Source organism: Acinonyx jubatus, chromosome B1, assembly GCF_027475565.1.
Source record: "Acinonyx jubatus isolate Ajub_Pintada_27869175 chromosome B1, VMU_Ajub_asm_v1.0, whole genome shotgun sequence".
In the NCBI taxonomy this organism is placed as follows: domain Eukaryota; kingdom Metazoa; phylum Chordata; class Mammalia; order Carnivora; family Felidae; genus Acinonyx; species Acinonyx jubatus.
The window spans coordinates 102,903,490-102,925,907 of record NC_069382.1 but is presented as its reverse complement, the minus strand read 5'-3'; the positions used below and the strand labels follow the sequence as shown (position 1 = coordinate 102,925,907).

At 37.0% G+C, this 22,418-nt stretch overlaps 1 long non-coding RNA gene across 1 annotated transcript in view; it reads right to left on the bottom strand.

Annotated features, from left to right (window-relative positions):
• Nucleotides 1–22,411, bottom strand: part of LOC113600378 (uncharacterized) — a 33,449-nt gene extending 11,038 nt beyond the window's left edge. Inside the window, exons 1-2 of the long non-coding RNA XR_008296180.1 lie at nucleotides 22,296–22,411; nucleotides 17,236–17,340 (exon numbers count right to left, since the gene is read on the bottom strand). This is a non-coding gene — a long non-coding RNA (uncharacterized LOC113600378). The remainder of the gene's footprint in view (nucleotides 1–17,235; nucleotides 17,341–22,295) is intronic.
• Nucleotides 22,412–22,418: the final 7 nt, after the last annotated feature.

Here is a 22,418-nt window from a genome sequence, read left to right as displayed (position 1 = left end):
TCAAGATTGGGTCATGTGAAAACAGGGTACAGTGCATTCATTTTTATGGTACAGATCGTGGAGGTAGAGGTGTTAGACTAAAGCCAGTAGTGCTGGCAGCAAATTCCTGATCAGAGTAGTCATCATGGTTCTTTTAGTTACCAAGTTCTGCTGGGTTTTTGAGATCATTCTTGAAAGTTCAGCCAGAGTCTATTATGTCCGTCTTTCCAATAATTCTGTGGTTTATATACATTCCTTAATAAACCCTTTTCAGATTATATTAGAGTGGATTTGCTTAGCTAAAATTAAGAACCTTAACCATAATTTAAAAAAAAGAACCTTGACCATAAAAATTGCACTTAGACTGGAGGCCTGGTGAATGATTAAAAATCTCTTTCATGGTTAATGGGTGATCCAAGTTTTCTATTTCTTCTCAGGCAAAGTTTTCTGGGAAATTAATTTTTTTCATTTAGATTTTCTTTCTTTTTGTTTTTTTTTTAAATATTTTATATTTAAGTAATCTCCACACCCAACATGGGGCTCAAACTCATAACCCCAGGATCAAAAGTCACAGGTTCCACCAACTGAGTCAGCCAGGTGCCACTCATTTAGATTTTCAATATTATTGCTATACAGTTCATAGTTTTCTGCTATTTCTAAAATCTCTATTTTTCTACAGTTGATTTTCTTTTTTGAAGTCAAGTTTTAACTTACAGTTGCTTTCCCCTTCCCCTTCCCCTTACTTTTCCCCTTCCCCTTCCCTTTCCTTTCCTTTCCAAGTTTATTTATTTGGGGGGTGGGCAGAGTGAGGGAGAGAGAGAGAATCCCAAGCAGGCTCCACACTGTCAGCACAGAGCTCAACATGGGTAATCTATCTCACAAACTATGAGATCACAACCTGAGCAGAAATCAAGAGTCAGACGCTTAACCAACTGAGACACCCAGGCACCCTTAACTTAGTCTCTTTTATTTCATTAATCACCTTTATCAGATATTTTATTTTTTTGTTTGTGTTTTGTAAAATTTTTTTTTGAGTAAACTCTACCCCCAACATGGAGCTTGAACTCATGACCCCAAATTCAAGAGTCCTATGCTCTCCTGACTGAGCCAGCCAGGCACCCTGATGTTTTACTTTTTAAAATCTCTTTAAAGAAATAAGGTTTTGATTGTTAATCATCTCTATTGATTTCTTTCTTTCCTACTGACTTTCCCTTATTTGCATTATCTTTTCACTTCTGACTTGTATATGTTCATTCCACTGTTTCCTTTTCTAGTTCTTTGGGTTTAATGCATGCTTTATTTTCCTCAATCTTTCTTTTTTTCTGGTAAGTGTATTTAAAGTCAGTCATTCAGCTTAAAGAATTTCCTGATTTCCCTTACAATTTTTTCCTCTTCTTTTTAATCCAAGGGTTGTTAGTTATTTTTAGTTTCTAGACTTACGGGATTTTTTATCCAGCCACTTTTTTTAGTGTTTAGTTTTAAATTGTTAAATGATGAAAGAACATAATCTACATTACATGGATTTTTTGAAATACATAGAGCTTTCTTTATGACTTAATTTTTGGTTAATTTTTGTGGATATTCTATCTGTGTTTGAAAACGCAGCTGATCCTTGAACAATGCAGGGGTTAGAAGCATTGACCCTTCATGCAATCAAAAATCTGCATTTAGGGGCACCTGGCTGGCTCAATAAAAAGAGCATGTGACTTCTGATCTCAGGGTCATGAGTTCAAGCCCCATGTAGAGATTACTAAAAATAATAAATAAATAAACTTCTAAAAATCCATATACAAATTCTGACTCCCTAAAAACTCAATAGCCTACTATTGTCCTGAAGTCTGACTGATAACAGTCAATAAACACATTTTATATGTTATATTTATTATACATTGTATTCTTACAATAAAAGTAAGCTATAAAAAAATGTTACTAAGAAAATCATAAGGAAAATAAAATATATAGTACTTTACATGTTGTTTTGAAAAAATTCACTTATAAGTGGAACTGTGCAGGTCAGACCTGTGTTGCATGGGTCAACTGTAATATATGTTGTCTGTTGAGTGTAAGATTCTATATCTTCATTACTTCATTTAAATTTATTAATGTTATAATTTTATATAATTTTGATTTCATTGTTGGCTTGTTCTATTAGTTTTTAGAGGGATGACTCAAAACCTCCAGCTTCGATTGACTTACCGATTTCTCCCATACTTTTTTATATATTTCAAACGTACATTGTTCCTAATACATTCATATCATTATTTTATTGCTATATTGCTGTTTAGGGGGAGCCTGAGTGGCTCAGTTGGTTAAGCATCCAACTCTTGATTTCAGCTCAGGTCATGAGATTGAGCCCTGCGTCGGGCTCTACACTGACACAATGGACCCTGCTTGGAATTCTCTCTATCACTCTCTCTCTTTCTCTGCCCCTCCCCTACCTCTCTCTCTCACAGTAAATAAATAAGCTTTAAAAATTTATTTTTAACTTTAATTTTATTTATCCTTTTATTTTACAGAAAGGGAAAGCACAAGCTGGGGAGAGGGGAAGAGGGAGAGAGAAAGAATATTAAGCAGACTCCATGCTCGGTGCAAAACCTGACATGGGGGCTTGATTCCACAACCCCAGGATCATGACCTCAGCCAAAATCAAGAGTCAGAGGCTCAACTGAGCCACCCAGGCACCCCCGAAAATTATTTTTAACTTCAAATTCTATTTTGCTATCATGGATTTTTTTTAAAAGGGGATTGGTTCTTATATGTCTGCTACATCTTTTTCTATCCTTTAACACATGATCTTCATAAATATATTTGAGGTAGGTTACTGAAATTTTTCCCCCCACAAAAAATCACAGGGTGGCTCAGTCAGTTGAGCATACAACGTCAGTCTAGGTCATGATCTCGTGGTTTGTGGGTTCAAGCTCCATGTTGGGCTTTGTGCTGACAGTGCAGAGCCTGCTTCCAATTCTCTGTCGCCCTCTCTCTCTGCCCATCCCCTGCTCACATGTGCGTGCGCGCTCTCTCTCTCTAAGATAATAATAATAATAATAATAATAATAATAATAATAATAAAATAAACGTTAAAAAAAAAAAAAGAAAGGACACCTGGGTGGATCAGTCGGTTAAGCATCTGACTTCAGCTCAGGTCTTATCTCATGGTTTGTGTGTTTGAGTCCCATATCAGGCTCTGTGCTGACAGCTCAGAGCCTGGAGCCTACTTCATATTCTTTGTCTCCCTCTCTCTCTGCCTCTACCTTGCTCTCACTCTCCCACTCTCTCTCGAAAATAAACATTAAAAAAAAAAAAAAAGAAAAGGTAAATGGGCAAAAGGGGTAGTTAATAGTACCTTGGGCTGTGGCCAACTAATCTTTGACAAAGCAGGAAAGAATATCCAATGGAATAAAGACAGTCTCTTCAGCAAGTGTTGCTGGGAAAACTGGACAGCGACATGCAGAAAAATGAACCTGGACCACTTTATTACACCATACACAAAAATAAACTCAAAATGGATGAGAGACCTAAATGTAAGACAGGAAGCCATCAAAATCCTCAAGGAGAAAACGGGCAAAAACCTCTTTGACCTTGGCCACAGCAACTCTTACTCAACACTTCCCGAAGGCAAGGGAAACAAAAGCAAAAATGAACTATTGGGACCTCGTCAAAATAAAAAGCTTCTGTACAGAGAAGGAAATAATCAGCAAAACTAAAAGGCAACCAACAGAATGGGAGAAGATATTTGCAAAGACATAACAGATACAGGGTTAGTATCCAAAATCTATAAAGAATTTATCAAACTCAACACCCAAAACACAATTCAGTGAAGAAATGGGCAAAAGACGTGAATAGACACTTCTCTAAGAAGACATCCAGATGGCCAACCGACACATGAAAAAATGTTCAACATCACTCATCATCAGTGAAATACAAATCAAAACCACAATGAGATACCACCTTCACCTGTCAGAATGGCTAACATTAACAACTCAGGCAACAACAGATGTCGGCGAGGATGCAGAGAGAGAGGATCTCTTTTTCACTGCTGGTGGAAATGCAAACTGGTGCAGCCACTCTGGAAAACAGTATGGAGGTTCCTCAAAAAACTAAAAATAGAACTACCCTATGACCCAGCAATTGCACTACTAGGCATTTATCCAAGGGATACCGGTGTGTTGTTTTAAAGGGGCACATGCACCCCAATGTTTATAGAAGCACTATCAACAATAGCCAAAGTATGGAAAGAGACCACATGTCCACTGACAGGTGAATAGATAAAGAAGATGTGGAGTATTACTCGGCAATCAAAAAGAATGGAGTCTTGCCATTTGCAACTATGTGGATAGAACTAGAGGGTATTATGTTAAGCAAAATTAGTCAGAGACAGACAAATATATTACTTCACTCATATGAGGACTTCAAGATACAAAACAGATGAACATAAGGGAAGGAATGCAAAAAGAATATAAAAACAGGGAGGGGGACAAAACATGAGACTCTTAAATATAGAGAACAAACAGAGGGTTGCTGGAGGGGCTGTAGGAGGGGGGATGGGCTAAATGGGTAAGGGGCATTAAGGAATCTATGCCTGAAATCATTGTTGCACTATATGCTAACTAACTTGGATGTAAATTAAAAAATAAGTTAATTAAGAAAAATAGTACCTTGGGCTGTCTGTTTTTAGAACACTTACATAGGTCTTACTCAGCTCAATAATGCTTTGTCTAGGGAATTTTTGGTTTCTTTCTTTTCCAGTTGTACTTGGCCAAGCACTAAGATTGGAACAGAAAACATCTCGTTTTGTCCATGTTGACAATGATATCTCAGTATCTACAGAATAATGGGAAACCATTAGAACTCTCCTTTTGGACTGAACCAAATAACACACCTAAAAGGACTCAGTCACAAAGCTGATCTGGTTCACTATGAGCAGAAGGTAAGGGCATAATTTCTCATCACAGCTTTGGAAATTTGCCTAAGAGTTGGTCACTGTGACCAACCTCTACCATCAACTCCTATCATCTGGAAACTGTATTCTGGGGAACTTCTTTCAAGTTTCCCAGTCATCTTCATCAAAAGGATGTTAAACAGACAACTATGCCACTGAGCCAATCTTAATGAAAAACTTAAGCAGGTCTGAAAGCTAGTCAGATGTCACATATCAACTGGAGTTAACAGAGGCATTGTAATCCAGGTCATATGTCCAACACTGGAGGAATTAGAGGTACTTTCATCTATGTCAGCAATGTTATCTATGTACACAGTCTTTCTAATGATATTCCTTGGCAGCTTGAGACTTCATTATTCCCTAGGATATTTAGATGAAAGTCCCTCATGCTCCTATTGATAGCATCTTTCCTTATTCCTCTTGATGACATTCTTTTGATTTTGTTCGACTTTGGCTCTAGTGCATGTGGCTTCCCTGAAGTCTGCAGCACTGATAGGGAAGGATTGGAAATGGTGCATAGTGAGCTTGTTGCTGTTGTAAGATCTATCCTTGATCACACTGAGAACTGGAGTTAGCTAGAAGACCTCTGAATGGCCAGTCAGTAATGAGATGGGAGAAGGAGCTCCCCTTTTAGCAGTTTTGGCTTTGACAGCAAGGGGCATGCTCGGCCTGACAATTACTGTATTTAAATTCCTTCTCAGTGCCAATTTGTCATCAGCTTGCAACCTCCTATTTTTGTGTTTTTTTGTTTTTATTCTTTTTGTTTTGTTCTTTTTGAATGCATACATGCATGTGCTCTGTAGGGGGAGAGGGGCAGAGGGACAAGGAGAGAGAATCTTAAGCAGGCTCCATGCTCAGCACAGAGTCTGATTCGGGGTTTGATTTCACAACTGTGAGATCATAACCTGAACTGAAATCAAGAGTTGGAAGCTTAACCAACAGAGCCACCTAGGCACCCTGTCAATCTCTTGTTCATAACACTGTCTCTTTTTATTCAGGCAGTCCCAATAGTTTTATTGATGTGTTCAACAGACTTTGAGGTACTTTTCCATGTAAATCATTGTTTCTCAGAGTTTGAAGGCCTTATATATACCAATTGATGTGCTTCTAGGAGTGGGAGCTCTGAAGAGAACTTTTCTGATGTAGAGTTCAACCTCAATATTGAGGTTTCCAGAAAGCTTTGGTAATCATCTTGACAACAAATATGGTTAAATTGAGCTTGACAGCAAATATAGTTAAATCGAGCTGTAGGTTCCAAATGCTCAGTAAAGGTGCAGAGAAGTGCTGTGTACTCTAGTGGGGATACAAAGCTCACCCATGTACCTCTCTGGGAAAGAAAAGAGTCTCTTTTAGGAAATGTGTTTCATAAATTGTTGTATTTTTTAATCCAATTTGAGAATTTCTGTCTTATAATCTGTGCATTTAACCCACTGATATTAATTGAAATTACTGTGATTGAAATCTTTTGACACACCTTATTTACTGTTTTGCAATTACCATATTCTTTTCTTCCTTTTCTACTTCCCATAGGATAATGCAAAGATTATCTTATCTTTCCATAGGATAATGCAAAGATTATTATCTTCTGCTGATTGGAAAGTTACATATTGTGTTATTTTTGTTTCTTTTATCTCTTCCTAAAACCCACATGGTTAGACTCAATTTTCCCTACCAATTAATTAAGCTTACCAATACGTATGTCTTGTCCCAAACAAGATGAAACCTTAAATTAGCATATGCCCATTTCTTTCTGTTCTGCCTCAGCCCTTCACTTGGCCACATTGGTGTCATCTAGGATTTTTGTTCAAAATTGATATGGATATATTTAAAATTTTTCTTTCCCATTCATTTTTCTTGAATCAATGCTTAATTAACTGTTCACCTTTTAAAAAAGTATTTTGCTGTTGGGGCATGTGGGTGGCTCAGTTGGTTAAGCAGCAGACACTTGATTTTGGCTCAGGTCACACATCATGGGATTGAGCCTCACAATTCTCTCTCCCTCTCTCTCTGCCCCTCCCCCACGTGCTCTCATTCTCTCTTTCTCTCAAAATAAATATTAAGAAAATATTTTGTTGTTTTCTTTAGGATTTATTTCTCTCTTGATTCCTCCAGGAGTACTTTCAAGAAAGATTTTTGAGTGATGAACTGTTTGTCTCCTGGTACTGTTAAGCTCTCACATGTGAATGTAGTTTATCTAGAAGTAAAAATCTAGGTTAAAAGTTATCTTGCTAAAATCCTTTGAAATTAGTACTCCATTATTTTCTTGCATCAAGGTCCTGGGCAGTACTCTTTCCTGAAACTGTTTCCTTCAGCTTCAATTATCTAGCCAAAGAGTTGAGGTGAAGGGAATGGAGGGGAAGAATAAATGCTCAGAACATGGTCACCCTGCCTGCATTTGTTGCTATATGCTACCATGTCATTGCCCTGGCTGGCACTGAGCTGATGCCACTGTTTTTCTGCCCTGCAGAGGCACTGAGATGGGAAATGATTGGCCAGAACAATGTAGGAGAGGGAAAACAGCAACTCTTCCTCCAACCAAACCTCTATTCCTGATGCCTAGCCCTTTTCACCTATAAGCTGTCATTCCTTGCTATCACTTCCTTCCTTTCACTCCCCTCTCCCCTCTCCCAGACACACACATGCTTTTGTATTTCAAAACAGGTACATACAGCCTTAGAATAAATTTTTTTTTTTTAATATCCTCAGATGATTCTGAGACACTGAGAGGTATTTAAATGTTTGGAGCACAGATTAAGTTTATTTGCTCATGACTGAGCAGGCAATAATTGGACAAGAGAAAATGAGAGAAAGCAGCCACAGGAATATCTGAGACTGAGAAAGAATGAAATAAACAGCGAGAACAAGGCGGGCCAAAAATCTGAGTAGGAAGCTTCCCAGAATGAGGTCCAAAGCATGTACCTGTTGTGCATTCACCATTTATCTTTATTATGAAAGTAGGTGGACTTGCTGGGTCTATGTCCATGAAGAACAGTAAAATCAACTGGATGGTCTAGCTACTTTTGATAGCTATTCTCTGGCTCAAATATAAGGTCTTTAAATCATCAGAGAACATGATCCAATCTTTAACCCTTTAACTAGATTTTAACTAGATTACTAGATTGAAAAGATGGATTGAAACTAGATTGAAACTCTCAACATGGAGAATGGAATACAGCCTTTTTGAGGAGTATGTCTGTCCTAATGGCATAGATGGATGAGGAGCAAGGTGTGTCTTTAAATCAAGGAAGAACAAATGATCAGAGATTTTGTAATAGAGGACCCAGGAAGCCATTATTATCAGGAACAGAGGAGGGAGGCTGCTAAGAGGGGACTAATAAGACTTAGAAGGTGAAAAGATCTACAAGATATACTGGGTGCTTCTTGGTTCTGAAAAATCTAGAAGCTAGGTTCCCATGATTCTGCTGATAGGATTTAATCAGAGCATTGTTCCATTTTTACTATTACTGTGACTGTATCTAACCACCGTCATTGTTCTACTCTCTCCCTTCCCCCACCAATCTCCTTATATCTTTCAGTTTGGAGATATTTACAGAATTTCACAGACTAAATTACCATTTTACGATGATATCTAACTATCTATTTATCCAAGTTTCTATCTACATAGAGACTGTCTTATTTTTTCTACCCTTGAGAAAATTCACCAAAAATAAATATTTTTATTTATTTATTTTGAGACAGAAAGAAAGGAAGGAAGGGGTAGAGAGGGAGAAAGAGAATCCCAAACAGGCTTTGCACCATCTGCATAGAGCCCAACATGGGGCTGGATTTCATGAAATGTGAGATTATGACCTGAGACAAAAACAAGAGTGGAACACCCAACTGACTGAACCACCTAGGCACCCCCTAAATAAATATCTCTTAAAAGTAAAAGAATATTCAGTGATGAAAAGTAGCTAAATAAAGATAAAGGGAAAAAAATGTCCTTATCACATCACACTGCAGTGGTATACTGAAGATGGCACAATCTCTGTAAGTTTTTTCAAGCCACTCCCCATTTTCTTTAATGTGAAAAATTCATTACTATGGTTTTAGATTTCACATAGCAACTAGGCTTTGAGAAATTACCCATGTCAAGTTTCCATGCAATACAAAGAAGAACATCCATAATTATCTGAAAAGAATATTAAAGTTTTAAAGGCTTAAATTTCTTTCCAAATATCTGCATGAGGCCAGATTTTCTTCATATAATTCAACTAAAACAAACATACCACAGCAAAATGGATGCAGAAAAAATACGAGAATCCAACCAACCTTTAATCCAGACATTAAGCAGATTTGGAAAAAATGTAAACAATGCCACTCTTCAAATTTTTTTTTTGTTTTGGAAAATAGTTATTTTTTCATAAAAATTACTTATGCTAATATAAAATGGGATAGTTATTTTTAGATGAGTAAGTAAATATCTTAAATTTTTCTCAGTTTTACTTTCTAATGTTGTAAATAATGATTAATATAATCTTCACAAACATATATTGAGCTCTTTGAGGTCCCCAGTTTTTAAGAATGTAAAGGGGTCCTTGACCAAAATGTTTGAGAACTACTTAATTATTTCATTCCTTTTGAATTGCAATTGAGGAACCTGGAATACAAAATGGTTAGATGACTTGATCCAAGTTACAGAGCTAGGTCATTTACATGGTTTTAAATATTTGTTAACATTTATATGTGTACGTGTGTGTGTATATATGTGTGTGTGTGTGTGTGTGTTTGTATATATACATTTTTTAACTGTTTATTTATTTACTTAGAAAGAGTGTGTGCACAAGCTGGGAAGAGGCAGAGAAGGAGGGAGAGACTCCCAACAGGCCCCACTCAGAGCAGAGCCTAAAGCCGAACTTGATCCCACAACCCTGAGATTGTGACCTGAGCCAAAATCAAGAGTCAGACACCTAACTGACTGAGCCACCCAGGCACCCCTAAAATTTTTTGTATTTTTATATTTTTATAAATATTTTTACAACTATTTCACAAAATACATTTTTTATTTAGCTTAATTCTGTCTTCCACAATAGTGCTCCTAGTTATAGTAAGATAAGTATAAGGCTCTTCTGACATTTTTTAACTCTTTCAAAAATTCCATAAAAGGCACCTTATGAAACTATGTATTTGAAGTTCCAGTTTCTTTGAAGAAGATTAATAGTATCATATTTTCAGAATCAGAGTTACATCTTGGAAAAGTTGACAATTCTTTTTCCAGTTCTATTATTTTGCTGAGTTCCACAGGATCTCAAGTAAATGAGTACTAAAAATATCAGGAAGTTTTTTAAATTTCAAATAAGGAATGTGTCTGCAAAGTTCTATTTATATATTCATATACATACAAAACCGTATATAAGTTTATGAGGCATATTTCATTGATTTTTCTACTAAAGTTTTGAGCCTATCCTGAGTTATCTAAGAGTCCTATTCTAAAAACACAATTAAAAATTATTTGAGACAATTTTTCAGTCTAGCTAAATTCCAAATTTATCTTCATTTTAACCACAACACAATCCCCAAAATTAATTTGTCACATGCAGTATAATCCCTCTAGTATCTCTAAGAATGTGGCATCCTTCATGGCATGGTCTTTTGATACCATCAAATAATAAATGTGTGCTCCACACTAATAGAGACACAAAATCACACAGTACTTGCAATAAATAGAAACTGTAACATAGCATCTTGATGAGGTAAGCTTGTGTTATATTCTTCTAACAGAACAAGAAACTAAGCTATAAAGGCCTGTTCAGACTTGCCTAGGGTAAATCATAGAATTACTGGTGAAGCCAAAGGATAGGAATTTCTAGTTTTTGGAGCTTGTGACAACACAATGATGGTATTCTCTCTTATAGTTAGAATCAAGATATAGTTGGGATAATATTTTGCTCTACGTTATATCTGTGCACTTCACTCAACAACAAATAAAGGACATGACTTGGTGGCAGCATGAGTTGGATTTATCACAAATCAGAACTCACTTTTCTTTATTCTCCTAATTAATTAGCAATATTATAAATAGTCCCTTCTGAGGACATATTGACTCTACTAGCAGTTGAATAGTCCAAAGGCAATTTGCTTTTTGGAAAAGAAATGGAAGTGTTCAACATTTAATAAATATTAATTGAGTGACCCCTATGTGTTAGGTATTTGAGATGTGATGAATATGATAGGCAAGGCCTCTGCTCTGGTAGATTACCTCTGAATGGGGGAAAAGTAAACATAACTTCAGCCAGTAAAGTACAAGATAATAAAACAGAGTGATGACACAAAATGACAAGAGAAAAGCAAACTTCTTTATATAGGGCCATCAGTGAAGGTGTCTTATAGCAGCTAACCTCTGAACTGTGGAGTGACTTGAATGAGGAGAAGCAAGGCCTACAAACAGTGGTGGAGGCAAGGCCAAAACTGTGAAGGAGCTTGTTGGTGTTTGAGAGGCACACAAAAGGGAGCATGCGTGTAGTTTACAGCACCAAGGTGAGATGAAGGGAGGTCAGAAGTTAGTGCCCAGGATGAGGTCAGAGAGGCGAGGCAGGCCAGATGTGGCAGGTTCTCATAGGCTGTGGTAGAGTTCAGATTTTGTTCTTTGTTCTAAGCCTAATGGAAAACTTTGAAGGATTTTAAGTTAACGAGCTACATAGTATAATTTATAGTTTTAAATTAAGGGCAGGGGAGCACCTGGCTGGTTCAGTCAGTGGAGTGTGTGACTCTGGATCTCGGGATTGTGAGTTTGAGCCCCATATTGGGTGTAGAGGTTATTTAAAAAAATAAAATCTTTTAAATAAGTAACTAAATAAATAAATAAATGGGAGGAAGAAGGAAGGGGAACCAGTTAAGTGAATGATGATGGTGATCTGAACCTGAGAGACAGCTGTAAAAATGGAGAAAAGTAGACACATTTAGGTTCTATTTTAAAAGTGCTTCTTACAAGAAATAATGTTTGGACACGGGAGGTGAAGGAAAGAGTGAATGTATTTATTTCTACACATAAAATGTTAACTACTACTTTACACCGAAAGTACAACCCATAAAAACAAAACTTAGATTTTATCAAAATTAAAACCTTCACTCTTTAAAAGGCTCTGTTATGAGAGGAAAAATAAAGTATAAATTGGTAAAAAATATTTGAAAGCCATATATCTGACAAAAGACTGATACCTAGAATAGATACAGAACTCCCAAAACTGAACAGTAAAAAACAAACAATCCAGTTAGTACATGGGCAAGAGACATGAGGAGTCATTTCACCAAAAAAGATACACAGATGGCAAATAATCATGTGACGTTCAACATCATTACTCACAAAGGAAATGCAAATTAAAACCACTGTATGTGTATGTGTGTGGGTGTCTCGGGACGGGTAAAATAATAAATAGTGACACTGTCAAATGCCAGCAAGGATGTGGAGAAACTGGAGTACTCATACAATTCTGGTGGGAATATAAACTGATACAGATGCTCTGGAAAACAGTTTGGCAGTTTTTTTAAAAATTAAACATGCAACTACCATACAATGCAGCAACTGCACTCGAGGCATTTATCACAAAGAAATGAAGACGCGCATTCATATAAAAACCTCATATGAATGTTTATAGTCACTTTTTCTTTTAAAGTTTACTTATTATTTATTTTTGAAAGAGAGAAATCATGTGTGCGCAAGCAGGAGAGGGACAGAGAGAAAGAGAATCCCAAGTAGGCTCCACACTGTCAGCATGGAGCCCAATGTGGGGCTCAAACTCACAAACCATGAGATCATGACCTAAGCCGAAATCAAAAGTCAGACGCTTAACCAACTGAGCCATCCGGGTGCACCCCCTCATCATCGTTTTAATGCACAATAACAAAAACTGGAAACAAACTATATGTCCTTCATCAATCATATCATCAGACATGTTACCGCACATGAATGATTAAACAGATTACAGTACATCCAATTCATGGAATACTGCTCAGCAATAAAAAAGGAACACACTGTTGACACACACAACAATCTGGATGAATCTCCAGAGAATCATGTTGAGTGTAAAAAGATAATCTCAAAAGGTTACACACTGTACTATTCCACTTATATAATATTCTTGAAATGACAAAATGATAGAAATGGATAACAGATTAGTGGTTTCCAGGGGTTGAGGAGAAGGTGTGAGTGGGAGAGAAGTGAGTATTGCTATAAAGGAACAACATGAGGGGCCCTGTGAAGATGGAAATGCTCTGTCAATGTCAACATCCTGGTTGTGATACTATATTACAGTTTTGAAAAATGTTACCTCTGGGGGGAAATTGATAAAGGATCACTGGATCTCTCTGTATTATTTCTTACAACTGCATGAGAATCTATAACTATCTCAAAATCAAAGTGTTTAATATATACAAAAAGTTTAATTTACATACACAGAAGGACATCTTCCACTTAATGTAAAACAGGACTTGTGGAAGTTTTGGCTAAGACCCCAAAAGAGTAAATACTACATTCCAAAGTGAAGATCATAACCACCCTGTAAATATTTGTATGAAAAAGTTGAGGATAATTGGATGTAAGACTCTGAATGACTTCACCCACTTCAAAGGTCTCAAATGACTGAGAATTAAAGATTGGAGGAGAAGGTTTTCAAGAATCACTGTTGTTATGCTGTGATAGCATCCTTCCTCTCAAGAAGAGAAGTAGATGGTAGTCCCTCTTCATCCTAAATGAAGAGAGAAGCTTTAAGGAGGCCATTAGCAGAACTTGAGGTCTGGGGGACATGGGTGTGTTTACTTCCCATTTGCAAAATCCAGAAAGCTAGAGAATAGCTGGGTAGTCCTCAGAGGCCAGAGACATGCAGGGGTAACATGGCTGTTGTCGAGCGGTAACTCTGTAACAGGATTTCTGCTTTTCCTGAATCCCAGCAATAAAATCCTATTCCCAGAGTTTGTTGGGGCAAACAATGTGATATGTGATTTCCCAGTGAACCAAATGTGTACCACTCACTTAAGAAAGCCAGCATGGAGTTTTTTTAGGTCCTGCTCACACATGGCTAAGATGGGTAAATAGTTCTCTGCAAAAAGGGGGAGCCTGGGTGGCTCAGTCGATTAAGCATCCAACTCTTGATCTCAGCTCAGGTCATGATCTCACGGGTTTGTGAGTTCGAGCCCCACATTGAGCTACACGCTGTCAGTGCAGAGCCTGCTTGGGATTCTCTCTCTCCCTCTCTCTCTGTCCCTCCCTTGATCACTCTCTCTCTCAGAATAAATAAATAAACTTAAAAAAAAATAGTCTTCTGCAAAAAGAAGCTAAGTAAATAAATAAAGCCAAGGACCAGAAGGACAACATGCATTAGCTCTTGTTATCAGAACCCACAGGGAGAGTGGAGTGGGTCTTGGAAGAACCCATGAAAATGCTCATGAGAACAAGAGTCTATTTTAAACATCTGCCAAGTCCAGAAAGTGGCAATGCTAGATCAAGAAGACAGTACTAGTTTAGTAGGAAATTTTCCTGTAAGCTGCTTCCAATAAAACTTCTCTGTCCCCACACTACAACCTTGGGAGGGCCTGTAGGCCTAACCAAGATGGAGTTGGAGTATCCTTGTGGAGAAAGAGAAGCAGCAGACTATACTTTCCTTTCTCTACCTCATGGACTGATAGCTTTAGGCCTGCAACTCGCCTGGAGGTGGGCAAGGAGAGAAGCCTTAAACTCAAAAGCCAGAATTAAATTTTGACCTTATACTGTTATTGTTAAATGGAGACTGAAGCTTTAACATATAACTCTTCCTAATACCTAAGAATGACCAGAAAAAAACATGAAAACTGCTTAAATTTTCATCCAGGGATAGGGAAGAACCAGCCTCCCGGAAAGGCTAGCAGAAGAAAATAATTAATTTGTTTGATGAATGAATCCTTATTCAGTATTCTAAATACAAAAGTACTGTTCCTATACATTTTAACAATTTTTCTTCCAAATTGTCCTATTACCACATATACATATGTGCATATATGTGTGTACACATGCGTACAGAATTATGTACTTTTTCCTCCTACTATGAATATCTGTTTTCAGCAAAAACCAATCTAGACTTAGAAATAGATGTGGAAGAGTTGCTTCTTCATAATATGATTTCCAGTTTTTCTGAATTATTTGACTGACTGAACAGTAAATACAGTACTACAAAAGTGAAACGGTACATTTTGGCTTGAGATAAGTCTTACCATATGCAAGGTTCAGTTTTTAGAAGAATAGCAAACCATTTTAGTTAGAAATTTAAATTAGAAAATAGCTACTATCCAGGGTGAGAAAATGTCCATGTTTTTCCCCTGAGTAAAGATTTTCAAATTTTTGTGGCCAATGGCCAAAGCTGTATTTCTTTGCTAAATTTCACCAGGATCAACATGCTTTGATTTATTGTACATGTGACCCATAAATGGATGGGAGAAAAACATTAGACATAATTCAAATCAGAGTGAATTCTGAATAACCAATGACTGGCCAGTAAATACTAATTCTGCACATTCCTAGGTCATCTGACATAAATGCCCAGAAGAGAATCCTGGGAATGGAGAATGAAGGTGACTCTAACAATTTCTTTTTGATGCACTCTTTTATAATACGAAACAGATTTAGCATGTTAGCCATTATTTGCTTTCAATATCTTCATTAGGATTGCCTTTTAATATTCATTTGAAACAATTCTTTGCAATTCAGAAATTTAATTCTAAATATTATAAAAACTACAGTATTTGCATTCGCTACAAAAATATGTCACATGCTTTAAAGAATGTATACCACTAAATCTATTTTTACGGTGTTTAGTATAAAGTTACAAAAATAATTTTTAGTATTTTTCTAATCCAAATTTCTACACTAGTACCTTTCTTTATAATAATAATTTTTTAAAATTTATTTATTATTGAAAGACAGAGAGACACAGAGCGTGAGCAGGGGAGGGGTAGAGAAAGGGGGAGACACAGAATCTGAAGCAGGCTCCAGGTTCTGAGCTGTCCGCACAGAGCCCAACGTGGGGCTTGAACTCACAAACTGCAAGATCATGACCTGAGCCGAAGTCGGTCGCTCAACCAACTGAGCCACCCAGGCGCCCCAATAATAATTTTCTTTAATGGTATAAAGTTCAATAGTACTTTGTAAATTCTGAGAAGAGATCTTCTACCTTTTCTTTTTTTAGTTATAAAATAATAGAAATATCTTAAATCCCAAATAGATCATGAAAAATATAATCAGTATTTCATGATGATATTATACCGTTAATCTCTCTTTATATGTGGGTATTATTTTTGATTCATCACAGAGTACACTTTCTTTTTCTAATTGTTTTTACCATTTCAAATTCTGGAGGGAGAGAATACTCAATTTCAAAGTAAGAATTAAGTTGTAAAAACAAACAAATTAAAAACAGCATAAGGCTATTAATTTGAATGAGCTACATCATAAAATTTCATATTCTTTTAAGAACCACAGAATAAGAATATGATGTGTTTGTTTCATAAACAATTTCATCTATGTAAATAATTTTATAGTAATCTTCTTAGAGAAAAATTGTACATGCTCTTATATATATTTCACTTAGACAAGTGTTTAACTCAACATTTTCTATAATACTAACAGATACAGCGACCTATTAAAGAAAATAAATTATAAAAGAGATAAATTAGGAAAAAACTACTTTAATTACAAAGGGATATTTACTTACTTAGTCTTCTATCTCACAGATCTTTAAAATAGTTGTAATTTTAGTGTATTTAAATAAGAATTGATTTACAGGAAATGTTTCAGAAAATGTGCACAAATAATAAAAACTTCTATAGAAAGTAGTGTTCTATATGCATTCCTTCCTAATTATAAGTAGTTTTAAAGCCTCTTTCTTTTCTTGATACTTTAAATGCTTTAAAATGTAATGAGCATTAAAAAAAACCTATTGCAATACTATGTAGAGTGAATTAAAAAGAATTTCTAGGATTAGTCCACTTGTTGGAAGAGCATTTCCCTTCATTTGGATTTTGTTGTATTTACCTCTGATACAGTTATTTTGGTCACAGCAATAAATAAAGTATAATTGGTATCAAAGATATATATGCAACACTGTCAAAACTCTGAGTCTTTCCTTTATCTTGTCTTTTTCCCTTTTCCATTAATCAATTTAGAGAAAAAGAAATATTTTCCACATTTTACCTTTCGGTTTGCTCTTTACTTGCCTATTTTTGTCTTTTAGTATCTAATGGATACAATTTATGACTGCCTTCCTTTCCCCTTCTCATACAACATTAGCTTATGCTCTACAGTTCTATGTTGTTATTTTTCTAAGTTTCTCCTAGTTGTCATGGGGAATTACCTTGATGCAATGGTGGCCTCCAAGTACACTGCAAGCCAAGCTATCCCAGGGGTCACAGAACAGACAGGCTCAAAGACCAAATGGAGATTCTCAAATCACGCATCCCTTTAAAGCAAAGAGGAAAGAGATGGGGTAAGTTACCACACTTAGGTTGCAAGTGGGAAGGACTACACTCCATGAATCCCAAGTTATCCAATGTTTATATGTGTACGCTCTCCCTGTGTGTGTGTGCATGCATGCTATATCAGCCTTCCTCACTGATGAGCTGGGGACAGACTGACATTTAGGCAGGGAGGTCAACAGAGAGAAGGTGCGTGGGGCCAGTGATAGACACTTGTTCTGTAGAGAAGCAGTGACAAATATTCTTGTCCATAGCTGCAGTTTGCCAGTTAGCCTGCCAACAGTTATAGGTATCATTAGCAATTCTTAGGCAGAGTACATTTGGGTCCAGAATATAACCATGGATGGACCACGTAAGGGTAACACTGATGAGGGATAGAAGCAGAAAAATGTTCACCTTTAGCCCAGATGGCTAACCTATAGGCTGCATAATTTCGATAAGGATCAAATACATGCTGGTTGATACATCCTTAAAGGGTCTCATGACTACCTGTAAATCTTACCCATAGTTAATATTGAACTGAATGATAAGTACCACAGAAATCTTGCAAGAGCAATTTTATGATTCAAAATTTGAAGACATTTTATGATCCAATATGCTCTGTAAGTGCCCCCACCCCTTGAGCACTAAGCATATAACCACCAGCTTCATACAGCAAAAATGCAGCTCTTTCTGCCCACAGGTCCTATCCCAAAGCTACTTAAATTAGAGACTGTAAAACGTCTTAAAAATTCTTTCTGGACCATGATGCTCAACGATCCCACAACAACATGGCTGTCAGCCTAGAGATGGCATGATCATAATTTGGTCTTTCCATCCCTTTCTATCTATAAATAACACTTTTGCTTGTTCCATCATATAGTCATTTAGTCTATTTAACTTTACATCTATCAGTTACTTAATATCTATTTTTAGCACATCTTATGAATCCTGCCTATGTCTCACGACTACTTGCTTATTATCTATACTTACCACATCCTATGGGATTCATCCATTCCATTCTGTGCTCTCTAGCAGAACTGATTTTCTCCAATAACACAGCAAATTAACATTACAATAACCAAAATTTAAATAGTTTTCTTCATCTATTCAGTGAAATGTATTGACATTATAAAGTCTGTATTATTTTACTCTTTTCACCTTGCCTTTTCTCACTTTCCTGTCAGTTTTGGTCATTTTGACCAAACAATTGGGTGTTTTGTGCAAATTCCCCAAATAAATCAAGCTTATTCAATTCTCCATACATTTCCATTTGATAATGACATATAGTTTCTGAAATGTATCTCTTCTAACTTTATACTCCAGGAAATCAATGCTTTAAGATGTTTTTATGTAATCACAATACTCTTTAAAAAAATCTATTGACAAGTGATAAGAAAAACAATCTTCACTCCTGTTTCTTACGTAGTCCATGTATGTGACAAACAAGGCTTGTAAAATATTCTCTTGTGCCACAGATGCACTGGATCTTAGCAACTGAGTACAAAAAAATACACAGACTTGGAAAGTTTCTGCACCTAATGGCAATGAATGAATTTCCAACAATGATGTAGACACAGAATGCTAACTGGCAGTCTCCTATCCCTCCCTAACACAGCTACTCACAACCAATCTATCCAACAAAGCTCAGGTAAGTTAGAGAGAGTTAGCCCTAATCAACAGGTTCATCAATAAGCATCTATTGAGTGTGTTCTTTACAAGGCACCGGGAGAAAGCAGAGTTATCACCAGATTCTGACATTCATTTTACCGTTAGTGCTTTTCTAAGAAGTTCTACTTACCAAATATTGTAGTTTTTAAAAAGTCATTTTGGAGCCTCTCTCTTTAATTTAGGAGAATTTTTCTCTTATTCAATTATAAATTCATAAAAAGGACAAGAAAGAGGCATGTTTGGGGAAAAAAGACAAAACTTTATATGCCTGAAAGACTGGGTTCATACAGGAGAACAGAATGAAGCTGGGCAGGGTGGCAGAGGATTGCTTAGCAAGTTATGCCAAGTGGTTTAGATTTTGAACCCCTTGAACCTAAACCTGTGCTGTCCAATATGGTAGTCATAGTCAAATATGATTAATTAAACTTAGTCAAAATCAAATAAAAAGTCAGTATCTTGAGTACACTAGCTAGGTTTCAAATGCTCAGTGGATGAATATGGCTAGTAGCAACTAAATTGGTTATGAGGTAGCACATTTCTATTATTATAGAAAGTTCTATTGGACAAGTCCTGCCCTAGACATTGAGGAAACATGTAAAAATTTTGAGCAGAGTTGGAAATGATAAAATCATAGTTTTCCAAAAATCTCTGGGAAGAATTTGATAAACTGGAAAATGGTAGGGCAATTAGGATATGAACCAGGACACATATTATTCATAGGTTGTGGTTGACTATTATGTGTGTTGGTGTTAGGGCTGGCGTCAGGGAGAATGCTACAGTCACAGAGTAGATATGGAGGGTAAAGGAGAGGCACAGTGCTTCTTATTAGGGAAAATGGGTGGAGATGTGTATACAAACATACATATATATATATATTTTTTTTTTTTTTGAGAGGACAGGGGTGGATGATGAATTTAGGCTATATCCCTGTGAAGTTTGAGATTGTGAAGGACATCCTAGTAAGATATACAATAGGACGTTGGATATACAGGTTTTGAAGATTCATTCTCAAGGAGTTTAGGAGGATATACATAAATTGTTACATCGATTTCTCATTACTTCCTTCAAATAAGTATCTAGAAGTAATTTTTTTTCAAAAAGTATAAATTATATGTGGAGACTTGCCAAATTTCTTCTTCCTCCTTTGCCCACAACACACACTCCCTGGAGACCTTTAGGTTGCCGTGATGAACAGATATTACTGATAGGCATGTACAGTACTCTACGGGTGAGCTGATGTGGTCTGGAGTTTTAAAGTTCATTGGTAGAGAGAAAGATTTCAGAGTCATATCCCTTTATTTGTAAAAACTACAACAATCCTCCACTGGATTCCAACGGCTGTGTAAATACTATAAAGTAGAACATATTTGCATCTTTATAAGTCTGAGTGCCAGGCAAGAATACAGAAACCATTCTTAAAATTCTAAACAGACAGCATTTGCTATGGGGAAGCGTTAACATGGGAGCTGAAGGCTAGAAGAGCAAAAAGGGGAAAGTGAGATTAAATTAGAAATTCTTAACTGCTGCAAGTGGCTACCACTTCTAAAGCTGGTAGAACAGAGGGTGGGGGTGGTGTTATCAAAGTAGAAAGCAAACTCAGCGCTGGGGATGCCACATGAGGATGGGAAAAGGGAAGACAGACCCACCAAGGAGGGGCTGCTACAATTGGCTCTGGGACTTTTTAAGGGCACAGATATTCCCCTGGAGACCAGAAGCAGAGAGTGAGAGGAAATGAAGAATAACAGCTTTCCGTGTTCCACCTTTTGCTTTTCTGCCTATGCTTCCTCTTGGAAGAATCTTACAGAAAACCATTTGACAAGGTTGAGAAATGTAGTTTGCAGACTCACACTCAGGTCAACTATGATCACAGAGCAGAGTTTAGGTGCATATGGGGCTCAAGGACCACAGGCAAATGACCTACACTGCACTTTGCCAGAAAAAAAAATAGTAAATTCTACAAAAACAAACAAACAGCAACAACAACAAAACAGACTTATTTGGTTTCTAGTCTTTGATAGACTTTATAGACTCTAGGGTCTATCACAGTTAAGTGCAACTTAAAATACTCAGTAAATATGGATAAATATTTGAATGAACAGATGCCTATTCCTATCCTGTTAAATAATTCAAATCAGTACTCAAATGATTGGCAGGAGATGCAACTAATTTTAAAGAAACACTTTCATTCATACGTACAAATTAGTACTGTCTTTTAAAGTACTGGCCACTTGAAAGTTAATATACTTTCAAACAGTGTTGCTATTACCCAAGGGATTTTCAGAACACGTCTGAAATTGCCATTCAGAGCTAGTTCTTGAGAAACACAGGATAATTAGTAGAATCTAGTCCTGCCCACTTTTGGCCTCGTCTGAGTCACCTGGTTCTAATCTGGAGGATTTAATAAATTTCCAAAAGAAAACTCTCACAGAATAAAGACTTGTTACTACTGGTGGTAAGTACTTGCCACCATTTCCAATTAAACTTGAGGCAACATGATGTCTTAGTCTACTTCTGCTGCTTTGAATTTGGAATAAGACAACAAATGTGGTGGATAATAATAGTAATAATTTAAGACTTTGGCCTTTGTTGCTGTTCTACGGAGAATCCCCACTGTGCCCTGCCCACCCTCACCCTCCCTAATTCCAGTAGGGTGTTTCTATATCCCAGGGTTATTTCCAGCTAAGACAAATGTATAAGCACAAAAGTGGTCCCCTAGTCTCTGACGTCTAGGACATGAACCAAGACCACATTTTATTATGCTCCACCTACTTCCCTAAAGGGAAGAAACCATATAGTTTTCCATACGCCGTATCCATACGGCATTATGATGAAATAGGAAACTTCTCAAGAGCTAGTGAGGTAAGGATCACAGGTGGTTCCCAGCTTGAAGGGAAACATAATAATAAAAATCTTAAAACATCTCCATGGTGCTACGTGCCAGGCCCTTTTTATTCTTTCAATCTTCACAGTTTTGTGAGATAGGCATTTATTATTCCCATTTGGCAAATGACAAAGCTGGGACTCAGGAGGCGATTAACTAGACAAGGCTATTCTCCTAGTAAAGGATCGTCCAGGGTTCAAACTTCGCACTCTGCTTCGAGTTTGTGCTTCCAGTGAAAAACTGCTATCTGGCAATTTTTAAACCGTCAGTACTGGCAACTGGAGAATTAATGGAAAAAAGAATTAACGAAACGCCCCACACCTCGTAAACAGTGCTGATACACCACAGAAGAGAACGCAAGGCTGATGGGCCCACACGGTACCACATCAGAGAGACACGGTGCCTAACCTCCGAGTGTCTTCCGAGACTCCTCCGCCGCCACAACATCCCTCATTGGGCCCCTTCCTGGCGGCGCCAAATCGCGGGCGTCCAGAAAGAGGTGGGACTTCCGGCTAAGTCGAGCCAATCCTG